The 20,359-nt window shown below is 43.4% G+C and overlaps 1 protein-coding gene across 26 annotated transcripts in view; it reads left to right on the top strand.

Moving 5' to 3' along the window:
• Positions 1 to 20,359, top strand: part of LOC117163125 (uncharacterized) — a 215,715-nt gene that overhangs the window by 66,618 nt on the left and 128,738 nt on the right. The gene's annotated exons all lie outside the window — the stretch shown is intronic.

Below are 20,359 nucleotides of genomic sequence, written 5' to 3'. Positions count from 1 at the left end.
ATAGCGAACGGTAAGTTTTTCAAATTGGTATAAAACCGTGGGAGCTTACAAAGCAACGCAGCTGACGCAACCGAGCAAGGTACCTTAGTACTAAATAACAAAATACTGCTCAAATAATGAGAAAGATTGTCGACGACAAAAAGCCGATTAATAGGCTATCGGTTGGTAAGCGTCGGCGGCAAAAAGCCGATTAATAGGCTATCGGTCGGTAAGCGCTGGCGACAAAAACCGATTAGTCGGCTATCGGTCGGTAAAGTGTTAACATTGGCCAGGAAAAAAAGAAAAAGAATTTCGAAAGGCGGATGTGACGGATTATTCAACTTATCGTCAATATCCTAGCGTTCTTTTCTTTTCTCTTTTTTTACGACGTTTTCGTGTCAAAGCAACCGCGTTTCGGCCGCATTGTGCTTTTATCCGGACAAGGTGCAAACCGCGTGGCACGGCGTATGACCGTGCATTTCAATGAGCCTCTTAAGGCAAACCGGGAGAAGCATCGCGTAGAAGCACGTTCTCGTTCGCGGCAGACAAATCTCGCTCTTACGCTTTAAGCCTCTTGCGAGTCCGTGGTGTTACCGTTTCGCGTATACGTATTCTCACCTATACGTATTCACACATCCGTTTCTTCAAATACGATTTCCAGATACATCAAAGGCTTTGTAATTGTTCATAGAGCTGTTCAGCTTTTATTCTCGTCTCTTGCGCCATAATTTCTTCGCTACAGTCAAAGCTCTATAATCTGTGAAATCTTCCTGCTGTTACCTTTACTCCCAATGAAAATGTTTTTTTAAAAAAGTTACATTGGTTAATTATATATACAGGGTGGTTGGTAACTGGCGGTACAAGCGGAAAGGGGGTGATTCTACGCGAAAAAAGAAGTCGAAAATATGGAATAAAAATTTTTCGTTCGGGGCTTTGTTTTCGAGAAAATCGACTTTGAATTTTCGCTCGGTACGCGTGCACTTTATCGCGTCTCGTTATAATGGATCTCACTGCAGATCGTTTTTTGATGGAAAAATTAAAAAAAAAAATTAAAAAAGAAATTTTTATTCTATATTTTCGACTTCTTTTTTCGCGTGGAGTCACCCACTTTCCGCTTGTACCACCAGTTACCAACCACCCTGTATAATATAATAATCATGAGACATAATATTGAGAGTATGCAGTTACTAACCTGCTACCTAACCCCAACCTAACCCCAACCACCCTGTATATAGTATGTACGTAGAATTTTGATAAAAAATTCCAAGTGTTAGAACGTTGAAATTTGTATAGCTTGAAATATTTGAAACGGGAGGTAGTTCGTAATATTCTGCAAAAATGAATTGGTTTTTCGAAACACGTGCTATTGGCAGGCCATCTGAGTGGTTCGTTTGATTTTTGTACATCCAGTTTTCATACTGCGATACCTCCGAACGTAATGCCCGGGCCTGTTATCGTAGCGGTGTTTTACACTGTCATTTACAATTTTTGCTTTCACGAAACATTTCCATTACGAAAATATAGCACATCGACCGATACGTTTTTCCTTTTATTCTAGTTTCATTCTATATATATCGTAATCGTTTTACATAAACATTTGACGTACAGTTAGTTTTCTAGGTCTATAGCTTTATTTGAATAGCAAATAGTGACGCAAACAAGCAAACCTGAATACGATAAAAAGAAAACCGAACAAACAGCGAATCGAGCGACACCGTGGCTTTCGTGCGAACGAAACAATTCGTCGTTACGTTTCGTCGTCTCTCGTCTCAAATGAAGTCGCCAGCGGCGCACAAACTGGGATACACAAAATGTATCACAGCGCTGTATATCGTGAGAATCGGCGAATAAACTCTTCTATAAGCAATGTATCGACGATCGGTATCGATCGACCGTGCGAAAGAGATGCAAAAACCGAAAATGTTTCCATTACGCATATTTCCGACAAATATCATAGCTATTGGGTTGGCGACTAAGCGATTACGGATTTCGTCAATAGATGGTAATGACAAAATTCGCAACCGCTTAGTTGCCAACTCGATACATTACCCGGATTTTTATGCGCGCATAATAAACTTGAAAGCGTAGAATTCAACAACAATTTTCCAGCAAATTTCTACCCTTTTAATTATATTTCTAAAGATATGAAGTCGTATTATGTATATTACGTTTTCTATGTCTATCGATGTGTGTAGAATACTGGGAGCTTGTAGAGTCGTGTCTGCCGGTTGCTAACTATTCCATAACAGCGGCATCTCCGGAGCTGTTGCAGAGATTTAACGGTACAGAGGCGAAACCGCGACAACTTTGCAGCCGTGCGTTCGCAACTACAACCACATGACCACGCGATTCCAGACTAACAACTTTGTCGCGCGAAGAATGGAAATCTTTTAATTGCCTATACACTCGGTCGTATCGCGAATTCATTACGGAGCTTAAATCGAAGCTTGCAATTAACGACGAGTAATTTAACCGACGCGTCGATTCGTTCGGGAAACGAGGTGTACCGCGTTTGTTCGCGCAATTCCAATGTCTCTCGCCGATTATCTATTGTTTGTACGTCCTCGTCTTTCCCTCCTTTTAGTCTCCTTCTTGTTCGCCAATCTTTCGTCGTAATTCCAATAAGAGGAAATGCTGCGCGTGAAAGCGGACTCGCAGCTTCGAAACGTCCCGGTAAAGTAGAATTTATTCATCAGTTGATCGAAGAATCGTGGGTAGTCGTAAACAATGGCATCGCGTTCAAAACGAAACGTTGTTTATTAGATCGAGGTTAAATCAGGCAAACAAAGCTATTATTCAATTTAAACATGATTCTTCCATTAACTTATGCTTAACACTTTACTGACCGCTAGCGGTTCAACGGCATACGCACGTCCGACCGGCATCTCAGGCGCGGATTCTCCCTGGCGCCGGCTCTGTTTCGGTTTAGTCTCTCCGATACCATTCTTTTCGTTCATCGCGAACGCTAACTTTTTCAAATTGGTATAAAACTGTGGAAGCTTAGAAAGCACGGCAACTGACGCAACCGAGCAAGGTACCGTAGTACTAAATAACAAACTACTGCTCAAATAATGAAAAAGATTGTCGACGACAAAAAGCCGATTAATAGGCTATCGGTCGATAAACGTCGGTGACAAAAAGCCGATTAATAGGCTATCGGTTGGTAAGCGTCGGCGACAAAAAACCGATTAATCGGCTATCGGTTGGTAAGCGTCGGTGACAAAAAGCCGATTAATCGGCTATCGGTTGGTAAAGTGTTAACGGGAGCAAAGAAAGTTCCATATTTCGAGATTTTGACGCGTGTTTCTCGTCTCATCGTTTCGACAAAGATTCGCGCGGCCGTCGATCGCAAAACGCTTCGGCCACGACGAGCCCACGTGAAAACAAAGCTTCCGGTTGTGATCTATATTTATAGACGCAGCGCTGGGCCTCTGAACTCTACCGCAATTCGCTTACACGTTTAACCGTTTTAGTGGCAGGGGTTTTCAAGAATCCGTGCAGCGCGATTGCACTACTCTTTTTTTTCGTTTATGCAGGGGATTTACGATTATTTGAAAAAACGAGTAATTGCGAGAGGAATCTCCGATACGACTCGCGACGAGCTACATTCGGAACCGAACGCGTTGCGAATTGACGATCGTGACGAAACATCGCGATACAGTTGACCACAGTCCGAGAACAGCGCGACGGCGCTGCGTGGCGCTAAAACGGTTAACAAAAATGCGGCGCCGTGCACGCACCGGTTTAACGTTGGAAACGAGAACGGAGTGCGCGCGTTTTCTCGTTGACGAGGGAATAGAACTGATCGAGCGACGCCCAATCTGGTCGATCGCATTCGAGATCAGAGTCTGGAAGGAAAAGTAAGGACAACGAAATTGTTTGTCGAGTTTTCGATTAGTCGATACGCCGTTCAATATGTATGCAAATTAGGCAGCTCGGATGCAAATTCGAATAGTCGATATCCGGATGTTAGAGTGACGCTGACGCCTTTCTGAATCGTGTCGCGAGTGGAAAATATAGCAGAATCTGGTGATAACAGTCACACGTTCGTTCTCGATCTGTGGATATCATCTGTTTAACATTAGAACTACCGATAGTTAACGCGAAGATATTTCTATCAAAACCAGCGAAAACGACTGGTCTTTAAAAAATACCTAATAATAGAATATTTTTATATTTATTGATTTATTACTCTCTCATGTTATATAGTACATTTTTGGCATTATTAATCCATACGGGGCCATAATCCCTAAACGAGGGTTGACGCGTTTATAAAAATTCTAGAACCAGTCATTTTGACTGGTGTGGTGTTTCTAGTGTTAGCGTCTAGCGATTTAGCGATCGATCCGGAATTTTTCTGATAACCGATATCGTCATATCGAATGATATACAGTAAAAATTGTTAAAACGCGTGGCAAGTTGTAGAAAAAGAGGAAACTGGTTAATTGGGGTTCGATAAACAGATTGCAGCACCCTTTTATACTTTGACAAGTATCAGTCATTTTCACTGGTATTGGTACAAGTAGCCTTGATGCAAAATTATTTTCAGTTTGAATACATAAAAAACAAAATGTTGTTATTTCTATACTCAGAGGTAGGATCGCAACAGGTTATGGGCCCAGGTGCAATAATTAGTTATTATTTTTATTGAAAATATTATTAACAATAATAATATCGAGGAGCGTAGAAGATAACCAAAAAACAAAAAAAAGGGGGTGCGTGATCGATGATTCAGTGTTGAATATCATAAGGAAGCTTTATCGAGTATACAATAATTGTTTACGTGATAATACAGTTATCAAAAAAAAAAAAAAAATGTCGAGCGGGGCGAGTTTAAGTATAGAAATAACAAGACAAAATAAAATTCATTATATTATTCTTTTAGTTATCGTCGCGAAGGTCATTACATCATTGCGGGAAAAAATATAACACGAAGTAGGAATTTGAAAATAAAATTGTAGAACCAGTCGATTTCACTGGTGTGGTATTTCTAGTGTTAAAGCACTCGTTAAGTACTTGGAAGATGACTAGTTAGATAACACAGAGACAAGAAATGTTCCGCGTTCGCTCCTCCTCCTATCCATAGATCAGCTGAATTGGCTATGGGAAGACGAACATGTTCTTGACTATGGCTCAGTAGTAAATTGAACGAATGAAATAATCCACGTATATTTCACAATAATATTATTCACAATAATTTGGACAATCAATTTTAACGCGGTATTCGCGTAGCACAGGCTGCCTGTTTATGACACAGTGTCGTATTAAATTGTAACATAATAGTAACTAGCTACAGAAGACATAAAAATTAATCTCGATCACGTTACGTGTCAGTAAATACATGGGACACGTTTTCGCCATTCTCATACTAATTCTAATACGTAAACTGCGTCGTCATATGTCTTCTAAACCTACGCAGTTTACCTACTTTTCCCACCTTCCACCACCTAATTCCACCTCCCTTTTTCCCGCAAAACACACGTTGCCAGCCGTCTGCGATCTGCTCGTCTGCGAGAATCTTCGACAACACCCTAATCGAAGCGAAATGAAACAGCCAGCGAAGCAAAGTGCAAAGCGAATGCAAACTCCAGCGAACTCTGTTCGCCTCTGCATCGTCGAAAAGAACGAGAAGAAGGTTAGTCGATTGCATCGGTCGCTGAATCCTGCGATGCGTCGGGAAACCAACAATCGTCCTATCGTCTGGTCCTCGTGAGGTGACGAAGGAAGAGAGCAGCAGGAAGAGAAGGTCGTCAGAGGTCGCGGTATCGGTCGAATGTTTTCCATCCGGTGAGTAGAGCAGCTGCGTTCGGGAGGATGCGGTGTCGAGGTGGGCGTTCGGGATCGATCCCCGACTCCATTCCCGTGACGTCACTGTGCGGCAAGATAGGATGGGGAGAGATGGCAGGAGAGACAAAGCGGGAGGTTTAGGGCGGAGCGGGGCGAACGTGGACACGCGAGCGGTGCCGAGGGGTGTGTAGGTGGTGGGTGCAGTGCCGGGACTCGGGCAGATCCCGGCGACGACGTTGGCCGCGTTTTCGACGGTGGTGCCGCTGCTGCCGGCGTTGACGCACCTTGTGGAACGGCGCGTAGCCCGTCACGATTGTGGTGGTGGTCCTCGTGGTGGTGGTGGTGGTGGTGGTGGTGGGTGTGCGACGTCGCCGGTATCGATGCCGGTGGCTGTGTCTTATTCGCCGGTTTCCGAGCTGCAAATCTCATAGACAGAGGTACGATCGATCGCGACCTTCGAAGACGCGTGTGAAGCGAAGGAGGAGCGCGCAGCGATGCTGGCCGCGATCGTTGGAGGAATCAGCAACCTCGAGGGTGGCGGTGGCGTGCCGGTGACACGACGGTTTAGTCGCTGCTAGTTGACGCGAGGTTCTCCCTTCTGTCGACCGGTGCTATCGTTCTTTCTCTCAATTGCCTCGAAATTCGTTTCGCGACCATCGTTCCTCCGACAATTCCACGGTCCTTAGGTTTAGTGACTTCTTCTTCGACATCGTCGAGTTAGTCGTTTCTCGGTAGATGGTCACTGGCGAGTGTGCAACACCGAGCGAATCTCTCGCTTTGGCTGCCTCACGTCCGCGATACGCAGTCACATCGCGTTGCTCGATGATAGGAAGCTGCTCGTGGTAGCAGTCGGTGAACGCGTGTGCATATGCTTGTATACATATACATGTATATATAGCTGTTGGTTCTTCCTCGGTCACGACCTTCACCGTGTAATCAAGTTGGTGTCTGAGGTTGCTGGTTGCGCTACATGTGTCAAGGCAATTGTACCACGCGTATCCTGCCAGTTAACTGCCTGGTGTATAGGCGTTGGTAGTTGCGTACGTGTGCAGGGAAGAATCGTAACAACGCGTGGTGACGGTGCATCGACTGTGCTGGTTTCTTCGTTCGCGAGAAACGGTCGATAGCACTGGAAGTGCAGCTCCATATTGCTTAAAATACGAGGTGGACCTATCGATTTGGAAGACCGACGGGATCATGAGCAGGATACACTTGATCATTTTCCTCGTCTTTTTCCTGCTCATCGTCTTCTTCTCGCTGCTTCTCTTCTCCTTCTTCTTTCAAGTAATTCTATAATCTCCGAATGGCTATTTTTCGCTTCAGAATTCGCCACGTCCTCGCTTATCAAGATAATCCGTGAAAAGTGGAATATTCATTGGTTTTGCGATAACGCGCGTGTGATTCGAGTGTTGGCCCACACAGCCTCCATCCAGTGTCGTTTCGCGCTCGAGATAAATGTACCTCGGCTGAGAGTTCTTCCTGCGATGTAACACGGACGTAGGCAATTTGCATTCGATCTGTCGCGATTAATTTCATTCATCGAATATCTCGAACGGGACTGGCAGCGTTGGCAGGGCCGGCCGGTTCCTTTGACCCAGTGATCCGGTTCGGTACGTAGCGTGCTCCGAGTACGCCACCCACCCACGGCGAGCGAAATGGAATTCGCGTGCGAAAAATGGCGACGTGAGAGGCGGCCGAATCTTCACCGGCACTGCCAGTTCTCGTAATTCTCCAACGATCTAACCTTCCACGCGAAAGCTCGTTCGCGATTCTTTTTCCCAACCGTTCGCTAAATTCGGGAATGAAGATCGAGCGATAAGAGAAACGCACGCAACCTTCTCGACCGGCGAACGCCTAGAGGCGATCGGTTCGAAGTAAACGAACGACGATAATACGCGTTGGCGTTTGTGATGCACGGGACAAGGAAACGAGAAGATGGCGTGGAAACGCGGAAATCGGCGCAGGATCGCGCCAGTCGATCGACGATAGCGCGATCCAACTGCAGCCGAGTATCGTGAACGCGCGCGCATGCGCGCGCGCGGTATTTTCGAATGACGCGCAACGATCTATCTTCGAGACGCTGAAGCGTTTGCGAAACATGTTGATGCGCTGGAAGAGCAAGGACAAGAGCTCCGGCAAGAGCTCCTCAGCCGGCACCAGTCTTGGAAAAAAGAAGCGTAAATTCGGCAGAGAAGGTAAGAAGCAACTCTTCTTCTCGTCGTCGCTCTTTTACATTACGTTTCTCTCTCTCTCTGGCTTTTAGTTTTTCATGTTCGTGGAACGCCCGGTTTCTTTTCTATTCTTCCTCCCTTTGTCTCTGTATTCTCGAACAATTTCCCTGGTGATTATGTTATTTGTCCACGGAACGCTGGAATTGGCCGCGACAAAGCTCTGCCGCGAGAACAGCATCGATTTTCGATAACCGATTCGAAGGACCTGATGCAACAAGGTCGGAGCATTCTCTCGGTTTACAGTGACGAGATAACGGACGCAAAATGCCTCGTCCCTTGGATGACGATTCTCGTCATTACGCGAAAGCTCGCGAGTATCCGCACGCTTCGATCGGTCCCAGTAGAAACAGAGTATGTGAACGCTATCGAAGTGTAAGTGAGAACGAATGGCAAACTAACAATTGGAAACGGTGGTTGTTAGGTTTTTCTATCGGGTCCAGTTTTATCTACTATTTGCTATGGGCGAAATCGACGATAAATTAAATTCCTTTTTTTCTGCTTTATACGAAAGCAATTGTTTTGGAAATTATTGGAAGATTTTGTCGTTAGGTGGTAATTTTGCAAAAAGTTCAGTAAAATATCTTGGTCGCATGATGGAAACAGACGGTGTGCGACTAGGAAGAGATAACCTGAGAGCAATACGCGAATTTGAACGCCCAAAGGACAAAAAAAATGTAAGACAATTGCTGGAGGAAATGAATTTTTATTCTAAATTTATAGAAGATGCCTGCGAACTCCTGGAACCACTTCGTAACTTATTAAGGAAAAATGTGGAATTATGAGAAAGAAGAAGCAAACTTCGGCTTAAAGCAATTTGATGGAACGCAAAAAGCCAGAGATTGGATATCAGAGTATGAAACGGAGTGGGAAAAATTAAAAATCCAAAATGAGCAGAAGAAAATCAAGCGCTTGAAGATGTATTTGAAGTTATAGGCGTATCGTGCTGCAGACCAACCCTTGTTGCTAAAAACTTTTCGAAATGAAGTTTTTCAATTTTCCCAGCTGTACCATTAGACGGTAATGAGAAAATCCGCAATCACTTAGTTGTCAACCCAATAACTCACAAAGTTCGTTCAATTTCCACTGAATAAATATCGACTTTCCTTTAGAAGAAAACGCGCGAATTTTTGCAATTTGTACATTCGTTTCGACGTCTTACGATCGCTCGAAACGAGAAAGTTGTCTTCGTCGGGTTCATCTATGTTTTTCATGATCGTGTTTCTACGATACTTTACGTCTAATAGAACGACGCCTCGTTGGAATTTTAGTTGTCTCGAGCTGCATTTCGACTATTCCCCTTTCTCATAAACGCATAGATATCCGTGCAATATACTTATTAAACGTGCAAATTATACTTTTTAAGTTTAGCGTATTACAGTCCATATTATATTGGCAACTAAGTGATTGCGGATTTTGTCATTACAAAATTTGGTATTGACAAAATCAGCAAAACCTAACCCAATAGTATGCTTCGAAGCAATTTCATATTACCAAGCCACGATTTCCTTTTTTATATTTGTTTTACGATTACGCGTATGCATATTATCCTATTCTCGTAAATGTAGAAGCAGTCGTGTCGTTTGTTTTCTGCAGTTGTTGAAACTTTATCGCTGTGTACAACGTTTAAGTGTATTATACTTTCACGGGTTGCCCTATTTTCAATCATGCCGTATCGCTATACTCGATTTTCATCGCTGAGTTGATACCAAAGTCAAAGACCCAACAGAAATGGAATTATTCGATTTTTCCTTTGCATTCTTGTTCTGTCGTTACGTACACGTCCTTCTCGATCATTCGAGAGCAAAAAGATACATTTGAACGACAGGTGGATTAAAATGAAATGTTTCTGTGAACTGGAACACGCCAGTGTTTCACCGTAGTCGAATATCGCGGCGTAAAGGTTAATCCTGTGACGGTGAAGGCTGCGTCATCTCGTGACGTATGCACACGTTTCACGTGTATTGTTTTCTAAGCTACGTTTATTGTGATATGGCCGTATCAAAGTGCACGAACGACGTTCATTTTTCGAATTTCCAAGCGAAATTTATTATCACGTAACATCGATGAGTTTTCGAAAATTAACGCATTTCAATTCGATTAGAGATATTTATACATTTTCGAAGAGCGGACAAATGTACAGAATGCGCGTAATATGTAGAAATATACCAACAGCAAGAATAACAGTGACTTAACAAAAGTATTTCAATGTTAAGAAAGGAAATAATTTGATAGATTGCCATTAACATTTCTTAAGCAGAGCGAAATTTAAACAAAGATATGGAAAAAATGCGAGATTACTTAAAATTACTAGTCGGAAACCACCAAATGTACCGATGGAGGGTTCAAAAGTACGGCCACGTCCTCTTTGGTTCTACGCTTTGTTCCAACGTGAGCATATTCAAATTGTTAACACTTTACCGACCGCTAGCGGTGCAACAGTATACGCACGTCCGACCGGCAGCTCAGGCGCAGGTTCTGTTTCCGTTTAAACTCTCCAATGCCATTCTTTTCGTTCATCGCGAACGGTAAGTTTTTCAAATTGGTATAAAACTGTAGGAGCTTACAAAACAACGCAACTGACGCAACTGAGCAAGGTATCTTGGTACTAAATAACAAATTACTGCTCAAATAATGAGAAAGATTGTCGACGACAAAATACCGATTAATATGCTATCGATCGGTAAGCGTCGGCGACAAAAAACCGACTAACCGACTATCGGTCGGTAAATGTTGCAGAAGATGAGAAAAATTTAATTCTGCTTCTGAAAACCAAAAACATAAAGATAGCTTTGATGTGCAATTGATTAACAGCGTGGCGAGCTTTAAAATTGGTTTTGTTTAAAAGACGAGAAATATGTCTTTCCGTTTCCGGCGCGTTCTTCCCGAACGAGAGATAGTCGATGACTAGTTAGACGCGACGTTGATCGTTCGAACGAACCTGCAGGTGTCGTCTGATGCTATTTACAAACGCCTGCTGAAATTTCACAACCGGATAAAGCACGCGACGAAGCGTGCTATTTGAAAGATGTGCGATAAATTTTCTCTGCTATACTATACGGGGTGTCTAATTTTAATCGACCCAAGGTAATATTTTCTAAACTATATATCGACCGATGATCTCTGTTTCTTCGAACGGGACTATGTGGCTTTGTTATATTGGATTGGCAACTAAGTGATTGCGGACTTTGTCGTTACGTGATATTGACAAAACCCGCAATCACTTAGTTGCCAACCCGATATACCGTTCGATGTAGTTTTTATAATAATTCTCAACGAAAAAAGAATCGCGCTGCTTGTATCTGAAAATGCTTAAAACGTTTAAAAAGATGTTGCAATGTTAATTTCGTGGAAAATGTACGGTTCCATTTGGAAGAAAAAGGTCGCTTTGGAACCTCGGAAGGAGCACGACGCGCCTCTCAAGAAACCAAGTGAGTTTTATCTTCGAATAATGTTTAGCTCGGAGACGTTTGCGTGGATCGATTAAAATGAGACACTCTGTATATATAGATATACGTGAGTTCTTTCACTCTTGGCTGCACAGTCTGTAGCATTTTTCTTTTACGCGTTCAAGCGCCTGTTCGCGTTATATTTCCGCAGAGACCATTTCGAAGTAAATAATAGGAAGAAAATAGGTCGTATGTCTGTTCGTCGACCAAAGTTCAGCCAACTGGCGCGATCTTTCATCCAACGCAAAACAACGTTAGTTAGCCCTTACCTTGATCTTTCGTATCCGTTAGTTCGGACATGACGATATATCTCATGTTTTGTGATATATTACGTAAACAAATTATTTATCGAAAAGTTGATGATAATCTTAATTTGGAACGTTGATTTCTAAGATGCAAACTTGTATTAGGTCGTCCGAAAAGTTTCTTTCGTTTTATAAGAAAATAATGGATGCACTATATTTTCCGTTTTACGTTATTTTATATTATTATTATTTTATATTATTTTATATTATTATATATTATTTTATATTATATATTATTTTATATTATTATATATTATTTTATATTATTATTATTTTATATCATTATTATTTTATATCATTATTATTTTATATTATTATTATTTTGTGTTATTTTATATTATTATTATTTTATACTATTTTATATTATTATTATTTTATATTTATCGAATTACGTATGATCCATCTTGTTCTATCGAAACAAAGATCACAACGTTCGACACATTAAGTTTCATATAAAGATGCATCGTTGTAAAAGAGGTGTCTGTAAAAGAAAGACACTTTTCGGACAACCTAATACGTTGTCGATCCGATGCAAGTTCCAGTCGAGCAAAAGATCGAACATTTGAAGATCTTCGGCGTACAATTTGAACGTCAGATGTTGCTGCATCTTCTGGCATCTTGAGCCATTTCTCTTTAAATATTAATAGAAACTTGATGTTAGTACACATCTATCAATCAGATTGTCAACATCGTCTTTGCCAAAGACGAAGCGTCGATCGCAGAAACTTTGTTCCACATCTTCCGACGAATCATCTCATCTTTCGTCGAGGAATCGTACGTCGGTTGGTTGCCACTTAGGTAGCAGGTACGCGTTAGCCCTATAGGAGGAAATGCTAAGGGAAATGTTGGATGGGACGACGATAAGGGACGCGTTATTGAAAGGCCGATTACCGACCAAACGACAAAGTATCTGAGTTTCTCAGCTGTGGCGAACGTGCATCTCAGGCAGGCAGGTTGACAGGCAGAGAGCGGCTACACCCTGTGGCTGTTCCTCCACGCTTGCGCGCAGGTTGCACACCCCCGATCCTCCTTCTTTGCACCTCAATTCCCCGCAACCCGTACTCCTTTCCTCCAATTTCCTCTCCCTCTTCGTTGCTTCTCTCTCTCTCTCTCTCTCTCTCTCGCCTGCTTTCTTTCTCTTTTCCGCTCTTCTCTTCCTCGACAGTATTCTATCGAGTCCTCCTCTCGGTCGTGTCCCGGGTGTGTACACACCCCGCGCGTGCTTCCGCTGTCGGCAGTGGTTACGATACCACCACTGCTACTATCAGTAGCACCTCCGCTAGTAGCAGCAGCAGCAGCAGCAGCGTCGGCGGCGGCAGCCTCCAATCTGTCTGTCCCTCCCTGTGGCAGCGCTGCTCCTGCCGAGAACAGTTACGTCGCATCTTTGCCTCGCGTAAGATCGTTATCGTGCATTGTTCGGCTTCCATCGCTCATCGATCGTCGGTCAAATCGATCGTCAGACCAACGTTGACCGTGGTCAGGCGTCAGTGCCAAGGGGAAACAAATCGAAGAAAACTCGGACGATGCTGGCCAAGCGAGTCAGACACTTGGATATTCGAGGAGTACGTTGCCGCGAGGCGTGTTTCCGCCACGATCTCGCAGAGCCTGTCCCTTAAGATCGAAGAGGAACAAGTGTGACGCGGATCCACCGCTCGATTGGTGCGCTCGAACTGCAGCCCTCGCCGAATCATTCGGCGAATGCTTGATCGTCGGCCGCGAAATCTCACGTTCTCAAGTCGGCATGCGTATTTTCGTCTGGAGGCATTGCGTATCGTTGGACGGTAAGGAAGCGACGATCTAATTCATACGACTAGTTTTGACCCAATAATGGCGATCGACACGGTCTCGGTCGATAACGCGTTCCACGTAGCCGTAGTTGATCGGTAAAAGTATGCCACCTCTGGGGCAATCGCGTTTGAAAAAAGAGTTCGATCGAGCCATTATTGCGCAAAACTGTTTCATCTCTGCGCCTTTCTCTGTCCACCTGCGCCCTCGGTTCACCAACCAGGCGTTTCCCGCTTCGTTTCGTTAATTTTCCTGGCTCGCAGGGAACGCGACAATGCTCGGTTTGTATTAAAATCGTCGCTTGGAAATTTGCTGCGACAGTTTAAGCCGCGTAAACGTTGGAACGCGCGAGGGGAGCGCTTTAAACGAGCGCATTCGAGCGTTTGTTTACGTTCGCCGAATTACCCCATCGCGAACAAGCGAATTCCCTTTTCCATTCCAACTTTCCATTCTCGCTCGATCGCTTATTCGCTTGTTCCGAGAAAATGGAGGTAGAACGCCGAGAGAGTAGGTCTCCTGAACCTCATTTCGCGAGATAATCGTCGGAAAGATGGTCGGTTCGCTTCGCGGCAAACCGCCTGCCAACCAGATGATTTGGTTTTTTAATCGCCTCCGCCTACGCATCGGGTGAATCGTTACTTTCGCCACGACCCTTTTCTTTCGTCGTTACTTTATTTTACGTGGGATAGAACGTGCACGCGCCACCCATTCCCTCGTCGAAGATATACAGCGATGGTAGTTACTTTACGACAACGAGCGGAACGAAGGGATGCACTTTGCGTTTACTAGGTAAACGGCCATTCGTAGTATACGTTGCGCCTGCATCCTGCTGACCCACTTAACGCGCGCGAACTTGGACCGTGACGTGGCAGGAGCCAACGATCGAAACGCAACCCCCTTCGACCAACGGGAACCTGCCTTGCATCGTATTTTGGTGCAATTTTTATTTTTGAAAGGAGTAGGAAAAATTTTTTTCCCTAAAAGAGAAATTGTTTTTAACACTTTACCGACCGTTAGCGGTCCAACAGCATACGCACGTCCGACCGGCAGCTCAGGCGCAGGTTCTGTTTCGGTTTAGACTCTCCAATACCATTCTTTTCATTCATCGCGAACGGTATGTTTTTCAAATTGGTATAAAATCGTGGGAGCTTACAAAGCAACGCAACTGACGCAACTGAGCAAGATACCTTAGTACTAAATAACAAATTACTGCTCAAATAATGAGAAAGATCGTCGGCGACAGAACGCTGATTAATCGGCCATCGGTCGGTAAAGTGTTAAGAAGAGTGGAATAAAAATAAGGAATTACCGATTCTTCGATCTATGACTGGTTGAAAATTCAACACGAATTAAGGCTGTACGATTGACGCAGGTGTTGGCCGTTACGCGTGTTCCAGTTCCACGTAGTCTATAACGAGACGAAGAGAAAGAAAGGATTTTATCTCTTCCGCTCTTGTTTTTCAGTTTAAGGCTATTCTCTTTCTTTTTCTATTCCGTCTACGCTATTCCTAGAATTAATTCGCTATGTAGATAGCGAGTCCTTGGTATAATCTACTTTACTGCGTGTGCTTTCGATCATTTGCGACTCGATGTCATGCTCTTTCCATGGGCAAGAAAGTTTCTCACAGTCGAGGATGGTTTGTACTGTGTTGGCAACTAAGTGATTGCGGATTTTGTCAATAGGTGGTATTGTAGGAAATTTTCTCAAAATGGCAAAGCTTGTCTATCGATCGAAACTTATTTAGTTACTATAACGATCGTACAAAATAAAATTCCGAATTTTGTTCCACAATGGTAGAAAGTTTGCAAGTAAAAACGAGTACGAAGTATGATCGACGGATGGATTACGGTTTATGGTAGATCCCTGACGTAATAACTGAGAACAATTGTTTAGCAACGCGAAGAAACAATATGAGATAATTGGTGATCGGAAAAAAATAATCGAATCGAACGAAACTGCGCTACAGCGCCATATGGGTCACCGGTGACCTCAGTGAGATAAATTCATCAATGATGACTATATACCGTAAAATATCTCTTGTAGGTAATATTTCAACGTTATATGCATCGCATAATAAAAAGTTGATCGTGGCGCCACGGTCAAATCTCGTGAAACTGGCGTGGCATTCAACGTGTTAAACCACAGAAGAATACGATTGGGTGGGAAACAACCGAGAGCCAGGGTTATAGCGTTAAATACACGCGAAACCTGACACTCACAGTCCATTCCAATTTCTCCAACGACGAACGTATCACTCTGTTCTTTGTTCTTTCACAGCAATTACCATCGCAGGCGTACAAAACGACGAATCAAAGTAGATACGCGACTCCGCCGTGGCCCAGTTTCTCTGCACGCGTTTCGATCAGAATCTCGGGATTGCGGAGGTCGCGACAGGTTATGTTTTACGATCGTCTGGAATCGGCCGAATGCTGCCGATTTACGTGACCTAATTACCAGGACGAATCCTTTGTCGTTTCCGGCGTGTGTGACGCGTTCGAGGTTCCTCTCGATGCGCTATCGATTAATCGTTTCGACCACCGCCTCCGCGGGACCGCGTTAAAACGACAAATTTCCACGGACGTCGTTTCCTCGACTTTCCTCCTGTTTCATCGCGTTTTCCACGTTCGAGCAACAGTTTCGCTTAGTCCAAACGAAATACAAAGCTGTCGACGTTGTTTTCGATGGAAATAACGAGACGTCTTAAAATTAACTCGACCTGTGCCGAACGAATCGGTGACCCAATTGCGGCGGCCCAAGCGAATTTCGATCTCGCCGCGTAAATTGCGTTTGCCCTGCCCCACGCACGGGCTTCTGCAACCTGCCTGCGAGCCCCTTCCAGTCCAATTATTGATTTTATATCGATTAGCGCGAAAAACACTTTTCGTTGCTCTGCAGTTCACCTCGGCTCTTCGATGCTTCGGTGAAATTTAGAAAAGGATTTTTCAACTACAGATTTGCAAGATAATCCGCGATATCGTGAAATATCATTCTCCAAATGTTTCGTTTCGATGGTTTCGCAGCTGCGATTTATAACGCTACGTCGAACGCCTTGCACGAGAGTTTCTTTCATTCTACTGCGTAGACGCGTGTAGATCAATCGCCGTAGTTGCGTTTCTATTTTCCAAATGTTCTTTCGATCAACGTATTTCAAGAACGAGTCCGATCCGCGCTGTCGTATTCGACATTTTGCTCGCGTTTCTCTCACTTTGCGTGACAAAGAGTTTAATCGAGAGGACCGAGAGGAACATTGTAATCGTAACGTTCTATTCCCAGCGACGGAGTTGGCGAGGAGAAGCAGAAACTAGAAAAGTAAACGAGCAGGTCGTAGCCCAAAGGAATAAGCGCGTTCGGGGAGGGGCGAGGGGATCGATGCCGCGAAAACGCTTAGATTCGGCTTAGGTTTTTCGTTCCTCCTGTGTTTCCTTCTTTCGCCTCGTTTCCTGGCTGTATCCGGGCGTCGAGCTACGTGTTTAGAAGTCTGCAACTTTCGTTTGCTCGGATGCCGAGTGTGCAAGAGAGGATTTCCCTCTCTTAGCCAAGCTTTCTTCTTCCGCTGTCGGCGATAAAGGAGCGGCGGCTGGTTCAAACCCACGTACCTCTGTGGCGTACCATTTATGATCGTCCCTTGCCAAACGGAAGAGAAACAACGTTGAATTTTAATCGAGCGATCGTATCCTTTGCAAACGAATTACGTTCCTTTTTCTTTCTTTTTATACAGTTAACACTTTGATTGCCACGCCGAAATCACGTGTTTCGCATACGACACCACAGGAGTATTTTTATTATTCAAAGCATATAATGGCAAAATAATAATAAATTGATGATGTAAAACAACATTCCTCCCCAATGGACCGTTTATCTTCTTGGTGCTCACGGGTGACTACCGTCGCGCCTTGGTAACAATTGATAGCGACATATTATAACAAAGCTTCGTTTATTTCAACAAACCATTCGCATTCGTTATTTCGTCGTAGGCAAAACGTGCAGAATATATTGTTATTCCTCTGAACTTCTCGATGCATTCGGTTTGAATTCTCAAATGACACTGACTGCCCTTCGATTTTTTCCTTTGTCTTCTCTGGGAGACAACCCCCACCACGCTCGGGTCTCGCAACCGTTCGCGCCTATGATCACGTATGCCATCTTCTTTGTGTAGGTAAAATAACGGACCAAAGGCGAATCGATGTTTTTCGGAACTAGCTGCTTCACACAACTATGCGCTTATCGCTACATTGTGTATATTTCGCCGGCCATGTAAGACGATCTGTCTGCGACACTGTAGTACCAAGAGAGACGGTTAGGAGCACGGCCTATAGTAGGCCTCGGGGCGTAACTGTTATTGTTAAATACATAAATTTCAAACGCGATGATATTCTATAAACAAGCAACAGAAACAAAAACCAATCAGATTTTAAAATGGCGCTCGCAATGCACCTCACACAGTGCCATTCACCAGAGCCGTCAAATATACTTATTCGACAAAGATTGCGACACGAAATGCAGATGAAAGAAGGGCAAACGTACCTGGCACGAAAATTTTGCAGAGAGTGGTATAAAAAAATGTTAAACAGTTAGGGTTAAAAATTGCTATGAATCGGACGAAAAAGGTGATCACCTATCGTCCAGATTGTATCGATGAGCCGCATTTATGTTTAAAGTGTTTTAACACAGTGCACCGTTAGATGCAATATTTCTTCTCATTTTTTTTATTGATGTTCTAGTAAAAATGTTTAATTGTTCAATGGGCCACTTTTAATTTCAAAGTGTCTTCTATTTATCGGCTATATTCAAAATTCCCTAATTGTCAATTTTCATACAATTTTTACAATTGTAAGAAATTGAAGCGCTCCGGTCACCGATGACCACCCTGGCGTCACAGGAGAAACCGTGACCAACGTGGCAGTCAAAGTGTTAAAACGGATTTTTTACACAGTTAAGACACACAGAAATACAGTCACAATTTGCATACACGTTGAAATAAATTGAAACGAGTCTCGCGTTTGTTTCGTAAGGCGATCAGAAGGTGTAAGGCAACAAGAAGAATCGCGCAGTGGTTAAATCCGTTTGCGGACCATACGTCGCGTTAAAGAAGACAATCTCATAGAATACTGTCGCCCATAAGTAGGGGAACATTTTTGTCGATTTTTGTCAGCAACTTTATTATTTAAACCATACGAATTACTGGCGCACTGGAAGATTTTTTTCTATTTTGTCTATATGCAGACGCGTTGAATACAAAGCACATGTTGAGCAAAAAAGAAAAAAAAGGAAGAAAGAAAGGAAAAGATTGCTCTACAACGCTTGATGTTTACAGATGCTAATCTTGTTATCGCTCGTCAACTTTGAAAAGAAGGAAGTTTCGTCGCGTCGCGAAGCATCTCGTCCACGAGAATCAAAGTTCAGATTATTTGACATTTTTTATGGTTGATTCTAGGAAAATGTACAAAGACACAGAGTTACTTTTCCCTACTCGTTACTCGACATCTTTGTATCTTTTTCATGGAAACGCTAGTATCCACCCTGCGGTACCATAAAGCTTAGTTATTCGAGCGAAATAGGTCGACCTCCCTGTGAACTTGCGACCCGCTGTTAACTTTGTTCGAAAGTAAATCATTCTCGCTCGCGCTTTTCCGGTCAACCTCTTTCGATTTTTCGGAAAACCTTTCGCGACAGTCGTCGCCGGTCATACACTTTACGTCGTAAGATTCTAATCGCATACTGCCGCTCAAGAATACGTGGACATCTGCACTTATTCTTAACAGACTATAAATTAGACAATTAGACAGATAGAAAGAGACAGGACGATTTTTCCAACGTCTATACGATAGTGTATATCGTAGTTGTTGGATCGATACAAATACAAATTTTCGACGTGTTAATACTAGAAACAGTTTATAGAAATTTTATGGACATGTGGCGGCACTCGACAACAAATACCGCCACTCGACACTAACTAGCGACGAACGACGGTAGCGCAGTAGTTAGCGCCTTAGGTTACGAACGTTCGAGACACGAGTTCGAATCCGGCGCCCGTAGTCCGATTTTTCTTCCATGGAACATAAATGAGAAGAAAGCAGCAGTAGTTTATAGCGACGTCTACATCAGCAGCAGCAGCAGCACTATCGCGACGACTACTACTATTACACCTCAGACAGTTTATATTGGGTTGGCATTAGGTAGTAATGACAAAACTCGCAATCACTTAGTTGCCAAGAGAAATAGAAATGGCGAGGCGCATGATAGGAAGCGCGATCGTCCGGTCTACGTTACGAACAGAAGAAGAATTCTATCGCGCGATTTAAACGTTGTTGTTAGGGAGAAATTGTTCACGTGTATTCGAGCTACGACAAATGCTTCGTATTCTGATTCGATAAGCAACAGGATATTTAAATCTGCTTTTCTTATGCAAAGCAAACAATACAGGAATAGCTCAGTGTTCAATAGCGACGAGTACAGAAGCGAGGGACAAAAGCGAAGAGGAGAAGCGTTTATTGTGAGATAAAAAATACAAGCAATGGATAGGTAATGAATGACAGAATGAATAAAGCAAAATGAAGTGTAATAGGGAGCTTATTTATACAGGGTGGTGCTTTCTAACTGGTCGTATACGAAGAAACAAATTTTCCATGTGACGCGTTGTATCTGTATCCGATAAAGTGGAGTTTGAAAGTTTTATCAAATATACTTTAGAGGCTGGGCACAGGCTGGCTATGAATAAACAATCGGCAGGAGGTTCTTATTACGCGAGAATAAAATTGTAAAATAATATTCTCCATGGTTTTCACGCAAATAGACTTCGAATATGTTTAGTTAAGAACCGAACAT

Source organism: Bombus vancouverensis, chromosome 16 (genome assembly GCF_051014615.1).
Source record: "Bombus vancouverensis nearcticus chromosome 16, iyBomVanc1_principal, whole genome shotgun sequence".
NCBI classification, from domain to species: Eukaryota; Metazoa; Arthropoda; class Insecta; order Hymenoptera; family Apidae; genus Bombus; species Bombus vancouverensis.
Note: the sequence above shows the minus strand (reverse complement) of the source record. Positions and strands in the feature narration are given on the sequence as shown.